The following is a 13541-nucleotide window of genomic DNA, read 5'->3' as shown; positions in this document are numbered from 1 at the left end:
TACCAGAAAACAAATTCCTGTTTAAACAATGTCATTACTAATGTTCAAAAAAGTGTTTTTGCATGTGGTGTCACAGATCCTCTTTCGTCTGTCACTGCGGTCTCTGGTTAAAAATTTTAAAAGTTCTCAGGAAAACATGAAAACCACAGGAAAATTAAACACTTTAGGATGTTGGGAGAAAATAATATTTTTATGCTGACAACTGTACATAAATTTTGAAAACATGATATCAAAACTTCAATAAAACTTCAGAATCAACTGAAAATTGTATGCGTATGTTAGGTTTCTGTATGAGAGTATGTTGACCTAGAACAACACAGGTAATTGACACATCAGATGAGTATAAAGGGAAATGGCACACTCACTATCTTGCTACTATTAAGAACCTAATGATGATTTATTACATTGATTGGAATCATTGTATTTGTATGTGTTTTTACAAAGATTAAATAATTCCTTAATAACATCATAAATATGTCACTAAAGAGTCTTGTTCCAGGTTATAGATGGCAAAGAAGGGAGGACCAGTGCAGCTTCAAGCAGAAATTAATACTGATGAAGAATGGGAGAAAATGTTGATCGATAAGTCAGGACTAGTGGGTAAGGTCAAATGTGGATAATTTAGTCAAAATATATTATAGGTAAGACTTAAAAACAAGTCATTTTAAAGTATTATCAGTTCCACTATGAAAGGATTGTCATTGATAAAAGACCGAGGGTAAGACCTCATGTTGGTTGGGGAAAACACATCTTTAAATACCTCGCAAAACGTGATGGAAACTGACAGCAAAAAGTAGAACGGTAGCAGAGAATGGACAGGATGAACTGGAGGAGGCTCATAAACACCCACACTGGCCTGTTGGAGCTGAGGTTTGATGATAATGATGATGATGGTCAATTACACACATCAGAATTACAAAAGGAGTCAACATCACTCATGAATTAAGAGATGAAGAATTTCAGCTTAAAAGCATATTTTTCAGACATTTATAGCAATAAATACATGGAAGTATTCAAGCTCTTTACGTCTTTTGCTCTAATGTGACAGTGGGCTCATCCAGTTGGATGATGATAATGAGGAGGGAGAGAGTGAAACTTGGTGTCAGCACATAGTCTACACCCTTCAAATAACACCATGGGGTCTACTCAAAGCTTTATTTCTCCATCCAACAGGCGAACATCCGAGTGACTATTCCCAGCTGAGTCACCACTTCAACCCTCCTTTGTTAGACAATGAAGTGATAGTGCACTAGGAGAGAATCTACCTCCACTTGTATAAATGTCAGGGGGAAAACTCTGCTCATTTCAGAATTGGAAAAGCCTTAAGCAGTTGAATACTTCAATAATTCATTTTTCTAATATTTTATTTTTTCTAACACCAATACATGTTTATCAAAGGACACAGAATAGCTCACAATTCCTTTGAAAAATAATTGAATTGTTGGTTTCGTAAAAGAAATATCAGTATACTCAAGAATATGAACTTTTTTATGTTGCTGGGAGGAAATTAAATACTGTACTATGTTTTCCATACAAATGGTTCCACATTATTGCCACTGAGAATTTTATAATCATGGTAACAATGTTGTCTTGAATATTTCTGTCCAGTCTGTACAATTGCCTGTGCCTCATTTCAAGACTTTGGACAAGAACACCACAGACATGAAGATATTAAGCAACAGGAATGCAAACTTCGCCAAACCCAGCCAAGATCTCCCCTGTCCCTCAGCTGCACGATGTGTGGACAAATGTTCTACACAAGAATTGGCCTGTACAGTCACCGGAAGTTTAAACACAAACTGCTGTGAATTGAAGTGAGCTATTAGCCAGGATATCTGTAAATTCAGAAACGAGTAACTGCTGATGACGACGACGGTCTACAATTGATGACAATTACAGTATATCAATATGACAGTTACTTCCACCTTCTGCTACACAGTGGACTTCTTCATGAACCTCAAGGCTTTTTTCTTTGAGACTGCTCGCTAATAAAGATCTCATAGTGTTATGACGCTTAATGCGAAGTAACTCTCCCTGAGGGCAGCTTTCGAGCATACGGGGTAGGTGCCTGCGGTGGCCTTTGCTTGTACGTCCAGGTAGAGTGCGCACTGGGGTGACCATTGCCATCATTTTTAGCATGTCTCTCCATTCCGAGGATGACAGCCCACTGCAATTCATCACCCATGAGTTGGCGAATGGTACCTCGGTGAACAATGGAATTCCTCTCTTGCCGGGCTGAGTGGCTCAGACGGTTAAGGCGCTGGCCTTCTGACCCCAACTTGGCAGGTTCGATCTTGGCTCAGTCTGGTGGTATTTGAAGGTGCTCAAATACGTCAGCCTTGTGTCGGTAGATTTACTGGCACGTAAAAGAACTCCTGCGGGACAAAATTCCGGCACCTCGGCGTCTCCGAAAACCATAAAAGAAGTTAGTGGGACGTAAAGCAAATAACATTATTATTAGGAATTCCTCTCCCTTTGTGCAGGTAGTTACTCCAAGCATGAAATTCCCTTAGTTGTAGAGATTCTCAGATTGTCTTAACACTCTTGCATCTGTCATCAGCACTTATCTGCAGCTCTGAGAAGCAATGATTACTGATGGTGTTATAATCTCTGACATCACTAACATGAGGATCATTCACTAATTCAAGCTTGCGGTTAATGTTTAATTGTTGGAGATATGCTTCCCACGTTGGATGAAGTATAGACAAGCCTTTATATTTATTGCTTGTGTACAACATACTGTTAGGTGTGTCACTTGGTAGATGAAGAATTCCCTTCACCACACTCTTGATTAGATTGTCCGCTTTTAAATTATGGTCCGCTTCTGATAACTTCATCTTTTTTTTTTTTTTTCAACAGCTTTCTGGGACATTAGAACTACAGAGAGAGACGTTATTTTAATTTATGATTGTTCTCAAATATTAATTTCATTGACTTGCTCTGTTGTGACATTTTATAGTAGATCCTCGCTTTAACCTTAGAAAAGTATTTATTTTGGCAGGTAATGGTGCATAGTGTTATGACGCTTAATGCGAAGTAACTCTCCCTGAGGGCAGCTCCCGAGCATACAGGGTAGGTGCCTGCAGTGGCCTTTGCTTGTACGTCCAGGTAGAGTGAGCACTGGGGTGACCATTGCCATCATTTTTAGCACGATAGGGGTAGACCAAGGTATGAATATGACAAACAGATTAGAGCAGATGTAGGATGCAATAGTTACGTAGAAATGAAAAGGTTAGCACAGGATAGGGTGGCATGGAGAGCTGCATCAAACTAGTCTATGGACTGATGACTCAACACATATGGTGCATTACATTTCTTTGCCTTCAGCACATGTGTGATCCCTGTAATTTTATGTAGTTTGACAGCTGTTATGTGTAGTGGTGGATGCAAGTTTCTCGTGATATTTGGGTGGAACTCAACATCAAGAGGAATTTTTCAGTAATGGTGATCATGGAGGTCCTTTAACATTTCCTTTTGTTGTTAGTAGTTGCCAACAGCACTCCTTACTCACATGTACTGGGTGGCGCACATTTACAATATTTTAATATGATAGAATTTTTCTTTTTACATTAAATTAATTTGAGCTACTGCAGTATAGCTATGGCTAGTTATGGACATGTACAGTAGATGGCAGTTTTACAGTTAGTTTCACAAAATGGTGGCACATCAATTAACCTAACTAGATAAAGACAAACTGTGTACAGCTCTATTCTATCTTCACTGGTTATGTGGAGATAAAACGCCATATGACCATCAAGTATGGGTTTTGTGGACCTTCTCTTATCATGATCAGAAGTGATAACTCCAAGTTTGATTCAACAGGCAGCGTGCAATATGCCAAAAGGGTGGGTAGACTGAAAAGTGTGGTTCATGTGGACAGCAAACAGCGGTTGCAGAATGAACTAACCAGTTTGCCCACTAAGGACAAATCACAAAGGTATTTGTCTGCCAAGTTGGGTATTCCTCAACCAAGTGTGCAAAGAATGTTGAAAGAGCTCATGTTAAGACCATTTCATTCGCATCTGGTCAGTGCACTTAGTAAGGATGATCTCGACAGGCATGTACATTTTCTGATACTGTCTCGCGATGCTTGAAGATAATTCTGAGCTGGTGCGCTACATGATATGAATGGATGAAGCAAAATTTCATGTATCAGGTAACGTGAATTATCACAATTATGTATGCTGGCATCCCACAAACCCCCATATGCATATTGTGTTGAACAACCAGACCTCTAGAATCACAGTGTGAGGTGGTGTCAGTTGGGAAGGGATAATCGGCTTTCTTTCGTCAATCATAGGAGACAGTTATGTGGAGTTACTAACAGATATTCTCCATCTTCTACTACTTTAGTGATACAACTTGGACCCAATGCTGCTCCACCCCATCATGCTTGCACAGTTTGGGGATGGCTGGATGAACAGTTTTGGGTCAGTGGATTGGCAGACAAGGACCTGTAGAATAGTCAGCTTGATACCCTGATTTAAGCCCAGCATATTTCTTCTTATGGAGGGTACCAGATCAATATTCCTGTCCACATATGTCAAAGGGTTTGTGATAATGTGAAGTTACATCTGGAAGCATGTATGGATCTCAACAGACACATAGTAGACCATGAAATGCAGCACTAGCACAATTACTGTGATCTATTCCACTATATAGGTCTATGCAATAAATTCTGTAATTGTACTGTAATTTTGTAATATAATTTTAAGTATCATACAAAGAGGGTGGTCATTTTATCAGCTGCTGAAATTAGCCAAGCAGATTGCTTCACGGATAAATTCAAACGGGCTTTTCACGGTGGTGTTGCAAAATCTGCACATGGCTTAAGACCACCAATCAAAGAAAAAAGTCTGCAGGGGAAGTATTTGAGCTGACAGGATTGTGCCATAGCAAGTACGCTACGGTGATACCGGCTGAAGCCCACGGTATATTTGTGTTTGATGCTATCACTACCTGCGAGGCGATCAGTCATTTACAGAAATGTTTGTTAAGCAGCTACGTGACATGTGTACAGTAGACTTGGACTCACATTGCAACGCAAGTGTTCTCGGATTGGTGCTCTCATACTATCCTCCACTGACAAAGGCTGCAGCCAAAAATTTTGGACCCGTATTTTTCTTTTATGTTTGCTCTATTCACGAGGTTTTACATGGTAAGTCGCTGTTCTCCACCAGTTTCCTAGACGTATACAACTTATCTTCACGTGATGCGACATACGGAATCAGCAAATGGTAATGTATCCTTTGAAGCCAAAGTCCAAAGAATTTTATCTCTGTGTTTCGTTATAACTTTCAACTGCTTTAAGGGGAGATGTAATCAGTAAAGCATTCTTTTTGTTAAAAAATCATTACAACCATAGTTATTGAATTAAAGGCATGAAATTTTGTATGCATATAAATAAATAACTGTAATAAATGAAAAGACTAAAATGAGATACCTAGATGTAAGGCATGTACACAAATATTATAAAATATTTAACAGTTATGCCCTTTTTGCATAAAAACCATAACAGGAATTCTAATGATGCAATTCATTTGAAATTTTTATTGTACGAAGTTATCACTGCAATATGAGTATTGAACTATAATAAATTATATATGCATATTAGTTTTTACTTTAAAATTTTTGAACTTATCATTCCAAAAATAAGACATTTTTCATCACATAATACCCTATATATGTACATACATACATACATACATACATACATACATACATACATTATCATTATAGACTGTTATGCCTTTCAGCATTCAGTCTGCAAGCCTCTGAGAATTTACTAAACGTCGCCACAATCCTCGATTTGCAACTAGTGTTGTGGCTTCATTTAGTTCTATATCTCTTATCTTTAAATCGTTAGAAACAGAGTCTAACCATCGTCGTCTTGGTCTCCCTCTACTTCTCTTACCCTCCATAACAGAGTCCATTATTCTCCTAGGTAACCTATCCTCCTCCATTCGCCTCACATGACCCCACCATCAAAGCCGGTTTATGCGTACAGCTTCATCCATCGAGTTCATTCCTAAATTAGCCTTAATCTCCTCATTCCGAGTTCCCTCCTGCCATTGTTCCCACATGTTTGTACCAGCAATCATTCTTGCTACTTTCATGTCTGTTACTTCTAACTTATGAATAAGATATCCTGAGTCCACCCAGCTTTCGCTCCCATAAAGCAAAGTTGGTCTGAAAACAGACCGATGTAAAGAGTTTCGTCTGGGAGCTGACTTCCTTCTTACAGAATACTGCTGATCGCAACTGCGAGCTCACTGCATTAGCTTTACTACACCTTGATTCAATCTCACTTACTATATTACCATCCTGGGAGAACACACAACCTAAATACTTGAAATTATCGACCTGTTCTAGCTTTGTATCACCAATCTGACATTCAATTCTGTTGGATTTCTTACCTACTGACATCAATTTAGTCTTCGAGAGGCTAATTTTCATACCATACTCATTGCACCTATTTTCAAGTTCCAAGACGTTAGACTGCAGGCTTTCGGCACAGTCTGCCATTAAGACTAAGTCGTCAGCATAGGCCAGGCTATTTTACTACATTTCCACCTAACTGAATCCCTCCCTGCCATTTTATACCTTTCAGCATATGATCCATGTAAACTACAAACAGCAAAGGTGAAAGATTACAGCCTTGTCTAACTCCTGTAAGTACCCTGAACCAAGAACTCATTCTACCATCAATTCTCACTGAAGCCCAATTGTCAACATAAATGCCTTTGATTGATTTTAATAATCTACCTTTAATTCCATAGTCCCCCAGTATAGCGAACATCTTTTTCCTCGGTACCCTGTCATATGCTTTCTCTAGATCTACGAAACATAAACACAACTGCCTATTCCTCTCGTAGCATTTTTCAATTACCTGGCGCATACTGAAAATCTGATCCTGACAGCTTCTCTGTGGTCTGAAACCACACTGGTTTTCATCCAACTTCCTCTCAACGACTGATCGCACCCTCCCTTCCAAGATGCCTGTGAATACTTTGCCTGGTATACTAATCAATGAGATACCTCGATAGTTGTTGCAATCCTTCCTGTTCCCTTGCTTATAGATAGGTGCAATTACTGCTTTTGTCCAATCTGAAGGTACCTTACCAACACTCCACGCTAATTTTACTACTCTATGAAGCCATTTCATCCCTGCCTTCCCACTATACTTCACCATTTCAGGTCTAATTTCATCTATTCCTGCTGCCTTATGACAATGGAGTTTATTTACTAATCCTTTCCACTTCCTCAAGCATAATTTCACCAACATCATTTTCCTCCTCCCCATGAGCTTGACTGTTTGCAACACCACCATGATGATTTTCTTTTACATTGAGAAGATGTTCAAAATATTCCCTCCACCTCTCCAGTGATTCCCTGGGATCTGTTGTGAGTTCACCTGAATTACTCAAAACACTGTTCATTTCTTTTTTCCCTCCCTTCCTAAGATTCTTTATTACTGTCCAGAAAGGTTTCCCTGCTGCTTGACCTAGCCTTTCCAGGTTATTACCAAAATCTTCCCATGACTTCTTTTTGGATTCAACAACTATTTGTTTCGCTCTGTTTCTTTCATCCACGTACAAATCCCTGTCTGCCTCGGCCCTTGTTTGGAGCCATTTCTGATAAGCCTTCTTTTTACGTTTGCAGGCTGCTCTCACTTCATCATTCCACCAAGATGTTCGCCTTTTCCCATCTTTACACACAGTTGTTCCTAGGCATTCCCTTGCTGTTTCTACTACAGCATCCCTGTATGCCACCCATTCACTTTCTATATCGTGAACCTGCTTACTGTCTACTGTTCGAAACTTCTCACTAATCATATCCATGTACTTCTGTCTAATTTCCTCGTCCTGGAGATTTTCTACCCTTATTCGTTTGCAGACAGATTTCACTTTCTCTACCCTAGGCCTAGAGATACTTAGTTCACTACAGATCAGATAATGGTCTGTATCATCAAAAAATCCCCGAAAAACTCGTACATTCTTAAAAGATTTCCTGAATTCTAAGTCTGTTAAGATATAGTCTATTATGGATCTGGTTCCCCTAGCCTCCCATGTGTATCGGTGAATAGCCTTATGCTTGAAGAATGTATTCGTAACAGCTAAACCCATACTAGCACAGAAGTCCAGCAAACGCTTCCCATTCCCATTAACTTCCATATCTTCCCCACATTTACCAATCACCCTTTCGTATCCTTCAGTTCTATTCCCAACTCTTGCATTGAAATCGCCCATTAGCACTATTCTATCCTTGCTGTTGACCCTGACCACGATGTCACTCAATGCTTCATAAAACTTGTCAACTTCATCCTCATCTGCACCCTCACATGGTGAATACACGGGCACAATTCTTGTCCTAATTCCTCCCACTGACAAATCTACCCACATCATTCGCTCACTTACGTGCCTAACAGAAACTATGTTGCGTGCAATGGTATTCCTGATAAAGAGCCCTACCCCAGACTCTGCCCTTCCCTTTCTAACACCCGTCAAGTACACTTTATAATCTCCTATCTCTTCCTCCTTATCTCCCCTTACCCGAATATCACTTAATCCTAGCACATCCTATATATGTAAATGTAAATAATTGCTATTATAGTTCCATATGCTCCACAATATGTAATGAACAACTCCTGAAAAAAATCATAGCTTTCAGATTTATAGCTTTCAGATTTATAGCTTTTGAAAAAAGGCTTCAAATTCTTCAAAAACTGTACGTTAGAGAAAAAATGCATTTGAAAATTTGGTTACCATATTCAGATATGAAAAATGTTTAGCCTTTTCTTAAAAACTATAGATCCCAGAGCTATGATTTTTTCAGGAGTTGTTCATAACACATTGTGGAAGACATAAAAACTATAATCGTAATGATTACTTATTTAAATTTGGATTTATCGAGTACTAGCAATTACCCGCGGCTTCGCTCATGTGGATTTCGTGATTTGATCAAAGTAATCGTTTCTCGGCATTGAACTAAGACATTATCTGAAAATTCCTGAAGTATAAAAACTCACCCAAAAATTGAGTTTCATTTACCCCAGAAATTCTTTGTAAACCCTGTTTGTGGTGTTACCTTTTGGGGCTAAGACAACCATGCGACATAGAACTGTACATGTGAGAAACAGTCTTCTCTCAAGTCGAAAAAGTAAATACATGTTTCTTTACTTAAAAATACATATTCCCACATCTGAAACATCTTCACTTTTTGAGATATACATAAGTTTCCCCATGAAAAGAATTCAAACCCTCGAACAGTTCTTCCCCCACCCTCACTGCCATCATGGTGTATTTTCTGAAAACAAAAATACTGTACATGTTTCTTTATTTTTAAATAAGATTCCAAATACCAATTTTCACATCTGTAACATCTTCAATTTTTGAGGTATAAGTATCCTCATAAACATAATTCAACTATTTTTTACTTCTTTTCACCCCCTGTTAAGTGTTAAGGTACAGTTTCCTGTACTTTTAAAGAACTTTCCAAATACCAAGTTTCTTGTCTCTAACATGTTAAGTTTTTGACATAAAATCTATATACACTGGTACTCATTTTAAAAATTCAGCCACTTTTCCAGTTCTTTTCAGCCATTTAACTGGATTTTCCGGAAACAAAAACATACATGTTTCATTATTTTTAAAGGAGATTCCAAATACCAGTTTTCATGCCTGTATGTCTGTAACACCTTCAGTTTTTGAGATAAATGTGTACTCATAAGAATAATTCAACTTCTTCTTCACTTCTCTGCACCCCTCTCCCACCTTGAGTGGACTTTCCGAAAACAAAAATTGCGCGTTTCTTTATTTTTTTTTTTAAATTAAAAATTCAAACTTTCACGTCTGTAACAACTTCAGTTTTTAAGATAAAATATCCTCATAAACATATTTCAACTCCTTATTTTCAACTCCACACCCCTTACATCGATTTTCCAAAAAAAAACAAATGCGTGTTTCTTCATTTTTAAAGATTACAAAGATTCCAAATTTTCACGTCTGTAACGTTTTCAGTTTCTGAGTTATAAGTATACTCATAAAAGTAATTCAACTCCTTTTTTACACACACCCCTCCAATTTCCTACCTGCTTTGTTGATTCCCCTCTCCCCAAAGATGCATGTTTCTTTATTTTTAAAGGAGATTCCAAATAACAATTTTCATGTCTTTTACATCTTTAGCTTTTGAGATATAATTATCCTCATAAAAAGAATTCAACTTCTTTTTCATCCCATCCTGTTAAGTTGATTCTCCCCTCCAAAAAATGTGTGTTCCTTCATTTTTAAAGGAGATTCCAAATTCAAATTTTCACATGTGTAACCTTAAGTTTTTGAGATCTAAGTTTCTCCACAAAAAGAATTAATTTTTTTCACTTTCATCCTCCTCCCTTAAGTGAAGTTTCCTGAAACAAAAAAAAAATCTTGTTTCATTATTTATAAAGGAGCTTCCAAATGCCAATTATCGCGACTATAACACCTTCAGTTTTGAGATATATATATCATGATAAAAAGGAATTAATGTCCTTTTTCACCGCCACCGCCACCGCCTCCAAGTTATTCCCCCCCCCCCCCCAATGTGCGTTTCTTTATTTTTAAAGGAGATTCCAAATACTAATTTTCATGTGTGTAACATCTTTAGTCTTCAAGATATAAGTATCCTCATACAAAGTATTCATCTCATTTTTCAATTAATTCACCCCCCTTAAGTGGATTTTCCAAAGAAAAAAGATAACGTGTTTCTTTACTTTGAAAGAAAATTCCAAATACAAATTTTGATGCGTGTAATATCTTCAGTTTTTGAGGTATAAGTATCCTCATGAAAAGAATTCAACTCATTTTTCATTCCACCACCGCCCGGTTAAGTTGATTTCCCCCCACCCAAAAATTGCGCGTTTCTTTATGTTTAAAGTAAAGCAAAGCAAAGTCATCTCCGTACAGGCCATGAAGGCCCTTGGAGGAGCGGAAGGTAAAGGTATCCACCATTGTTAACCTCGGCATGTGATGGGGTAGAGTGGTTAGCTCTACACCCGGCCGCCTTTGCCCCCAGGAATTAACCTGGTACTCATTTTTGGTGTAGGCTGAGTGAACCTCAGGGCCATAGGCACCTCCGGAAGTGGAAATCTCATTTCTTAAATTTTACGACTTCCTGATGGGGATTTGAACCCACGTCCTTCCGGGCGAACCGAGCACGCCTTTACCGCCTCGGCTAGGCAGCCCCTTCTTTATGTTTAAAGGAGATTCCAAATACCAATTTCCATGTCTGTAACCTTCAGTTTTGAGATATAAGTTTCTCCAGAAAAAGAATTCAATTTTTTACTTCCTATCACACTCCCCACTCAAGTGAATTTTCCAAAAACACACAGCACCCTTTTCTTTAAAAGAGTTTCCAAATACCAATTATCACGACTGTAAAATCTTCAGTTTTGGTGATATATGTATCCTTATAAAAGGAATTTATCTCCATTTTCATCCTTCCTACCAAGTTGGTTCCCCCCAAAATGCGTGTTTCTTTATTTTTAAAGGAGATTCCAAATACCAGTTTTAACGTTTGTAATATCTTTAGATTTTTGGTATATATACATACATTATCATACAACAATTCATCTAATTAATTCTTTCACACACACTCCCCACACCTCCCCCCACTGCCACCACCGATAAGGGTTTTCTTTTCCGAAAAACCAACGGATATGTGTTTCCTTATTTTCAATGGAGATTCCAAATTCCAACTTTCACGTCTGCAACATGTTAAGTTTTTGAGATATACTGTAGACATGCTAATTTTAAAAATTCACCCCCTTTTTCAGTTTCCCTTAATTGGATTTTCGGTAAAAAAATATTTATATTTCTTTACTTTTACAGGAAATTCCAAATACCAGTTTTCAAATCTGTAATATACTACGTGTTTGAGATAATTTTCAATTATTGTCTTTTTAAATATTCACCCCGTTTGTCACTCCTTTTCACCCCCTATTCATCGGATTATCCAAAAACAGAAAAACACGTGTTTCTTTATTCTCAAAGGAGATTCCAAATTTCAATTTTCATGTATGTAACGTCTTCAGTTTATGAGATATAAGTCTCCTCATAAAAGGTGTTCAACCCCTTTTCTCCCCTTTCTGCACCCTCCTTAATGGGATTTTCCAAAAACAAAAAAATTCGTATTTATTTTTAAAGGAGATTCCAAACACCAATTTTTATGTCTGTAAACTTTTAAGTTTTGAAATATAGGTATCCTCATTTTAAAAATTCACCCCCCTTTTCACCCCCTTGGCAATGGAATATCTAAAAATCCTCCCTTAGCGAGCACCTACATGTTAATATGAATGTATCCCCAAAATTTCATTTCTTTATGTCCAGCAGTTTTGGTTCGGCGATGATGAATCAGTCAGTCAGTCAGTCAGTCAGTCAGGACAAGTTATTTTATATATATAGACTAGCAAGATACCCGTGCTTCGCTACGGTATTGTACTGAAATTTATAATTGAATGCTTATTGTTTTAGATATATAATCCGCCGAAATTCGCGATCTGACTCGTTTTCTGTGAGAATCCACCAAAATTCCCGATCTGACTCGTTTTCTATTAGATTACGGCACGTTTCCTCCCATTTTTCAATCTTCCTTTCCAGCAATCGATTTCGTACTTCCCGGGCTAGGCTCAGGTATTCCTCCCGGTCAGTTGGCTCCGTAAATCTTTGCCATCTTTTCCTATAATCATTTTAATATGTATAAAATCCTTCAGGAGATCCGGCGTGGTGTCATATTGGGTGCTTTGGCGGCACTGAACCCGCGGCCGGACTGCATTCTTAGTCATTACCCGTCCAGGAGCCGTTTCCAGCGCGATCCGCACATTTGACGACGGTCCGGAACATTATTATTATTATTATTATTATTATTATTATTATTACTATTATGTGTTGCTGGAAAGGCTGATGACAGGGAAAACCGGAGTATCCGGAGAAAAACCTGTCCCTCCTCCGTTTTTTCCAGCACGAATGTCACATGGAGTGACCGGGATTTGAACCACGGAACCCAGCTGTGAGAGAGGCCCGCGCGCTGCCGCCTTAGCAAAGGAGGATACTTATAAGTACATTAAGAACAGTAAAATCAATGGGTTCACCTCCTTCTACACCCCACCGCCGTTAAGTTTATTTACCGGCAACCCCCCCCCCCTAAAAAAAATTAAAAGAAGGCTTGTTTCTTTATGTTTAAAGGAGATTCCAAACACCAATGTTCACGTCTATTGCCGTCAGTTTTGAGATATAAGTATCCCCATAAAAATAATTTATTTTTTTCACTTCATCTCACACTACTCCCCCCCCACCCGTAAGTGAATTTTCCCGCAAAAAATACTTGCTTCTTTAATAGTAAAAGATCTTCTAAATACCAATTATCACGACTCTAACTTCTTCAGCTTTTGATTTATGTGTCGTCATGAAAGGAATTCAACTCCTTTACACTCCCACCCTCCAAGATGGTTTCCCCACCGAAACGCGTTTTTCTTTGTTTTTAAAGGAGATCTAAATACGAATTTTCAC

Source organism: Anabrus simplex, chromosome 8 (genome assembly GCF_040414725.1).
Source record: "Anabrus simplex isolate iqAnaSimp1 chromosome 8, ASM4041472v1, whole genome shotgun sequence".
NCBI classification, from domain to species: Eukaryota; Metazoa; Arthropoda; class Insecta; order Orthoptera; family Tettigoniidae; genus Anabrus; species Anabrus simplex.
The sequence above is the reverse complement of the archived record's forward strand: the minus strand, read 5'-3'. Positions refer to the sequence as shown.